The 6967-nt window shown below is 46.6% G+C and overlaps 1 pseudogene; it reads left to right on the top strand.

Moving 5' to 3' along the window:
- Positions 1-5574: 5574 nt before the first annotated feature.
- Positions 5575-5692, top strand: LOC126482479 (5S ribosomal RNA; annotated as a pseudogene).
- Positions 5693-6967: the final 1275 nt, after the last annotated feature.

The following is a 6967-nucleotide window of genomic DNA, read 5'->3' as shown; positions in this document are numbered from 1 at the left end:
GCCACAAAAACACCCCCGCAATGTCACACTTTCTTGGGATTTCAGCACACCTAGGGGTCAGTATATGCAAGTACAAACGACGTTGCTTTGGATGCACTGTGAATCCTTCAACCACGCTTAACTATTTCCTGCAATAAGTACAGGCAGAGTTCGGACCACAAGTACGACTGCTGTTTCCACACGATGCCGGCCAAGTGCATTTAAATGCCCCCGTCTGAATCTGCCTCGATTCGACAATCCGGAGAATGGAGCACATGCTTGACTGCCGAGATATCCGAAAGTGAATAAAGTGAGAAGATTGGGGTGTAAAGTCCGCAGTTCATAAGAGTAGAAGAGTAGCATTCTTATTTCTGCGCCATCATCCTCGACTCCTTGTGGAGTTGCAAAAACAGACATAATGTCTTATGGGATAACAGCAATCAGTGATTTTATAATGTTACTTAAAATCCGTATTGATTGCAAATTTTTTTTATTATTCATATGACCGGTTTCGGGTCATTCAGAACCATCTTCAGATCTGACGTAGCATGTGAAAATTGCTGGATTTGGACGGGTTACTCCTGTAACTGAAATATCAGATCTGAAGATGGTTCCGAATGAACCGAAACCCGTCATATCAATAATAAAAAAAATCCTTGTGGAGTTATTCGAGGAGTCCTCTGCAATGAGAGACTGAATTGCTTTCGCAGGTATTGTGTCTGTGAGATATGGTTCCTTGCACGCAAGGTGTTTCTGCCCTACCGACCAGAAAGTACTGTGGCAGACATAGTTTGTGCAACGATCATGGCCAGCGTCACGTCGAGCATCTTTTGTAAAAATATTCAGATGTCCGTGAATTCCTAATGGACCAAACTGCTGAGGTCATCGGTCCTTAGACTTACACGCTACTTAACTGATGCCAAGAACAACACACACACCCATGCCCAGGGGGGAGGTGGGGGTGGGAGGGGGGAGGGGGGGGGACGGTACTCGAACCTTCGGTGGGAGGGGCCGCGCAATCCGTGACATTGCGCCTCGAACCTCGCGGCCAGCGTTTGTAGTCGCGAACGTGAATGACATCAATATTGGAAAGTTAAAATATTAGTCAGCTGTACTGCTCCTGTAACATTGACGCAGAATGTCTCCAGAAATATGTTTCTGTGCAGTCGCTTAACCAGAAGCGAGTACCCTGGACCTTGATTCTGTGGGATCGCAGTTTTGTGGCGGGCTAATAATGTCAGAAGACCAGAAGAAAAGAGGTACAGGATGGGGAACGTGGAGAAGGAATGGAAATACTTTTCGTTGATTTGAAATGTCATTAAAATAAAACGAGTTTCCTTTTGATTACGGGTTATTGGTGTTGTGGTCTTCATTCCGGGGACTAGTGTGATGCTACCACTATCCTGTGCAAGCCTCTTCATCTCTGAGTAGTTACTGCAACCCACATCCCTCTCAGTCCGCTTACTGTGTTTATCTCCTGGTCTTCCTCTACGATTTTTACCCCCACGCTTCCCTCCAGTACTAAACTGGTGATCTCTTGATGTCTCAGAATGTGTACCAATCGAGCCCTTCTTCTAGTCAGGTTATGCCACAAATTTCTTTTCTCCCCAACTATATTCAGTGCCTCCTCATTAATTACATGATCTACCCATCCAGTCTTCGCCATTCTTCTGTATCACCACATTCCAAAAGCTTCTAACCTCTTCATGTCTAAACTGTTTTTCGTTCATATTTCACTTCCATATATGGCTACACTCCAGACAGATTCCTCCAGAAAAGACCTCCTGACACTTAATTCTGTATTTAGAGAAGTTTCTCTTCTTCAGAAACACTTTTCTGGCCATTACCAGTCTACATTTTATATCGTTTCTACTCGTACTTTGTCCGTCATCAGTTATTTTGCTGCCCAAATAGTAAAACTCATCTACTGGTTTAAGTGTCTCAATTCGTAATCTAATTCACTCAGCATCGTCTGATTTCATTCAACTACAGTTTATTATCCTTGTATGGGTTTTGTTGATGCTCGTCTTATACCCTTCTTTCAAGACAATGCCATTCTGTTGAACTGCTCTTCCAAGAACTTTGCTGTCTCTGACAGAATTACAATGTCATTTGCAGACCTCGTAGTTTTTATTTCTTCTACCTGGACTTTAATTCCTACTCCAAATTTTTCATTGGTTTCCCTTACTGCTTGTTACGCTTTACGTTTCCTTATAATGTACGAATGAATAAGCACTTATGTGCAAAACATTATGACCACTGCTCACTGTGAGACTGAATGCCACCTGGCAGAGTTGCTGGAACGTGATGTGATTAAAAAAAGTGTATAAGGTTGGATAGAAAAGAACAGGGAATCATTTTAGCTGCGATATAGGCCTCATCTGGGGAGATCCACTCAGATAAACGACTTTAAGAAAGAGCAGATTGTTATGTGCCCACTCCTTTAAAAGAGCATCTTGGAAACGGCGAGGCTGGTCGGCTGTTCGCGTGCTGCTGCAGTGATCATCTTTGGAAAGTGAATGAAGGGCGGTGAAACCACGAGTAGGCGACAATGTGTTGGACGCCCACGCCTCAACAAAGCAAGTGAAGGTCGGAGGGTTGCCCCTTCTTTAAAGCTAGACAGGCGGTGATCTGCGGCACATCTGGCGACATAGTACAGTGTTGCTGCAGGCACAAGTGTTTCAGAAGAAACTGTTGAACATTTGGCTACGCAGTTGACGACTCCGTCGTATTCACATGTTGACCCAGTGTCATCGTCAGTGACGACTGCAGTGGGCGCGGAAAGGGTGGTCGGATGACTCACATTTCCTGTTACAGCAGGTCGCTGGTATTGTCCGTGTACGCCATCATCCTGGCAAAGTTCTTCTGGAAATATGACCACGCCATGGATGCCTGTGTGTGCAGTATTATACTGTAGAGGACATTCGCCTGGGCTTCCATGGGACCTGTGAGAGAAATCGAAGGCACTATCACAGCTGTGGGGTATGTGAACATTATTGTGGACCACGTGCATCCCTTAATGCTTCACGTCTTCCCCGACGGCGATGGGTACCAACCGACATCTGTCGGGATGCACCTCCGGAAGCTTACCAAGTATTTGATGCAGGGAGGCCAACATCATGGAGAGGGACACTGTTCATGCTTAAACCCTATGAAGTACCATTTACAACTACTAGAATTGTGTAATATGTTTTGTGAAACATCTTGTATACAGATGTTGTCTCCAAACTTATCAGGTCAAAAGCTTGCCAAAAGTAGAACGTCACAATCTGAGCTCGCATTTGGGTCCAAAAATCGGGTCCGTCGGTTCGACCAGCGAACCTCTGCCTGCTAGACATGACCGCTACCTGCCAGACCGCAATCCCTCAGTACAGGCGGGTGAGGTCTGCCAAGCAGTCATCGGTGTCCACACGCGGTCAGACAGGGTGGTGATGGGTTGGTGCGTGAGTCAGCGGACCAGTCGGGCTGTCAATGGGCGCCTTAAGGGGCAAACGATCACAGGAGCATACAACTGAAATCTCCTGACGAGCTTACGGGAGGCTGTCAAGAAGAACATTTGCCAGTGACGTGTTTTTGTTCCACAACACATCCCCGGCTCATTCTGTACAGGAAACAATCAGAAATTCTGCTTCTTTGGACTATAAAATGTTGATAATTAATTGAAACACCCAGCTGCCGACAGGTGTTGTTGATATACCTCGATGAGGACAGTTGAAAATGTGTGCCCCAAGCAGGACCCGAACCCGGGATCTCCTGCTTACATGGCCAACACTCTATCCATCTGACACGGGAAGCGTGCAAGGGATAAGTCCTCGAGATATTAATTATCATTTATTCTAGAGAAGCTGCGCGGTCATCAATGGTATGTGTTCTTTCGAGAACAGTTACTGTCTTCATATACATCAAATATTGCCTCAGCTCCTGTATTCTCCTGAGTTGGCATCCAGCGACTATACACTATTCCTTGAACGAAGAAACCATTTCGGTGCACGAATTTACAGAATAACGGCGAGGTAATTTACAGGTGGTGCGTTCTAGAACAACTGGAATCCAGACTGCTATGTCCCTTGGCCTCCGCAAGCCATCAGTCATTCGGAAAAAAAGTATACTGAACACTGAAAATGTAGTAGGACTAACGCGATCGCTACGTTTCATGGTCGCAGCTCGTTATTTCTGGCTGATAAAACATTGTGACTACCCCTTGTACACAAATTTCAACAAAGAAACAGAGGAACCTCTCGTCACTGTGCTTTCAGCAAATACATCTAACAGTCTGATCGTGACCATTGGGTACTTGAAACTGGCAAGTGCATTTAGAACTGACTTTGTAATAGTTATCATAAGGAAAAATAATAGAGCGGTACGAGTATCCGTGCTAAACAGGAAACCCATGGCTTGAACGAATAGAAGTGGATAATCAGAGTTTTGTATGTTCAAGGAATTGCAGAAGAATTATGTAATGTTAATCACAAAGAGTAAAAAATTGCAAATTATCGTCATACTTGTAAAATTCAAACTTACACGGGCGGAAATGTCACAACCAATAAAATATTTCGGACTATTATGCCGTGGTCGAATGTATTTCACCTGAAAAGCCAACGTTTCGTTCCCATCTGCTGAGGACATTGTCAAGACCTCCTTTAAGTGTCCGATTCTCACCCTAACTCGTTACCGACTCCAGAAAAATTCCCTTTAGGCTTGTTTCCGCGCAATGGCGTGACGTCATACGCTTTGAACACCCGAGCGCAATCGACCGTTGTCGGTTGTCGCCGTCCGCTGATGCTATCACCCCATAGTGGAAGACTACTACACATCTTCTTCAACGCCTCGATCCAGATGTCATTCAGTTTGGCGCCCTCCTGCCCTTGTGGTGTTTAGCAATCTCTCTGTACAGCCTTTCATGGTATCCGTGTTTGTGGCTGGCATTACTTGAGTCCTACGAGAATGGATGTTGCGGTTTTATGGCTGCATAGTAAGTTCCGCAACAGCTGATCTGTAAACCTCCTCCTTCGTTCAGTTGCCCTTGTGCTCTTCTAGTAGTTTATGACCGTTTTCTTGTCGAAACACCGCGGATACAGGAAGATACAGGATACCTAAAATTGGCTGAGAATGCTCACAAACGGCTGGAAAAAGCAGGAATTTATAGGATTACCTATAATTGTGGAGGTATATACATTGGTACTACGAAAAGAATGGTCATCAAACGTCTAAAAGAGCACAAGGACAACTGTGGAAGGGGGAAAATTGACAGTTCACCTGTTGCGGAACATACTTCGCAGCCAGGAGACTACACACATTCATTTCGATTTTAGTGGCTGCCACAACTGGATACTATGAAAGGCTATACAGAGAGGCCATAGAGATTGTTAAGCAGCCCAGGAATTACAATAGGAATGAGGAGAAAGTGGAATTGAATGACATCTGTATTCCGGTGCTGAAGAAGATTTGTACGTTTTCCACCAAGGGGTGATAGCAACAGCGGACGATGGCACACGAAATCGGCCTATTGCACTCGGATATTCAAGTTATGTGACATCATGCTACTGCGCGGAAGCGCGCGTAATCGGAGTTTTGCTGCAGTCAGTAGCGAGCCAGGCCAACGGCCTTGCCACAGTGGTAACACCGCTTCCCGTCAGATCACCGAAGTTAAGCGCTGTCGGGCTCGGCTAGCACTTGGATGGGTGACCATCCGGTCTGCCGAGCACTGTTGTCAAACGGGGTGCACTCAGCCGTTGTGAGACAACTGGGGAGCTACCTGGTTCAGAAGTAGCGGCTCCGGTCTCGTAAACTGTCACACGGCCGGGAGTGCGGTGTGCTGACCACATGCCTCTACATATCCGCATCCAGTGACGCCTGTGGGCTGAGGATGACACGGCGGCCGGTCGGTACCATTGGGCCTTCCAAGATCGATTCGGACGGAGAGTAGCGAGCCAGGATCGGAATCGCTCAGTCAAAGAAGCTACGATACCCCTTGAAACTCTCGTCCGTAGACAGGGACAAAACGTTAGCTTTTAACGTGAAATCCATTCGACCACGGCATAATAGCCAGGATTATTTTATTCATTGTATCGTCATATGCTTTGCGGTGTATTCCGAAGATTAAATCTACTGACAGGTCCTTTATGTCATGTTATGTTCTAACGATTGCATCTTTTATGTAATCACAGCACTTCGCGATCATCAAAACTCATAAACCAGAGACAGCAATGCAAGAGACCTGGCAGATGCATACGCAGCCAATTCACGACTGCAACCACTTTTGAAGCGAGGACAGGCGCGCCTTGCAGGCTTGTTGAGATGCAGGGAGCTCCGTGCCTTTGTGTCGGACGTCTGATGGAGCGGGACGTGATATTGGTGCGGGCAGGAATGCGTGTATCCGAGGCCCACCCACACGTGCGTTGGCGGGGCCCAATTTGTCTGGCGGAAGCAGGTAGCCGGCCGGCGACTTAAAGAAAAGTCTCTATAGCCAGTTCATTAATTAGAGAGCCACTTACCGCCGGCGGCTGGGATGCCTGCCCGGCTCTTATCTGCCCTGCCCGCCACACTAATGGCTTCCCAGGTACGCCGCTACTACCTGGCGCGAAAACATCGCGCCCTCACCGCTTCGAATTAACTCTCGCTTTATCTCCGCTGAAGGATGGCGCTGCCCCGAGACGGAGATACCACTATTTTCCTCGGCAAAACTGCTGAGTGCTCTCCTGGCCTAGTTACAAATTCCGCGTCTGATTACGATTACCATTCGAGGGTGTAACTTGACCATCTACATATCAGAGGTTATGCAGAAGAGCATAAATATCCTTCTACTTTCACTACACCCTCTCTAGACTCGGGAGAGCTGGGTTCAGAGATTCCGTCATTTACGTCTGGGTAAGTATTTACGTACATAATGACTTTTGTCTCGTTTTCGGAGGTGCCGTAGCATCGCGCAAACTTCCAGACACGTCCGTGGCCGCAATTCACGCATTCCTGTATTTCGATTTAAATAACT

This window comes from Schistocerca serialis, chromosome 5 (assembly GCF_023864345.2).
Source record: "Schistocerca serialis cubense isolate TAMUIC-IGC-003099 chromosome 5, iqSchSeri2.2, whole genome shotgun sequence".
Taxonomy (NCBI): domain Eukaryota; kingdom Metazoa; phylum Arthropoda; class Insecta; order Orthoptera; family Acrididae; genus Schistocerca; species Schistocerca serialis.
This window is presented reverse-complemented; position numbering and strand designations above follow the sequence as displayed.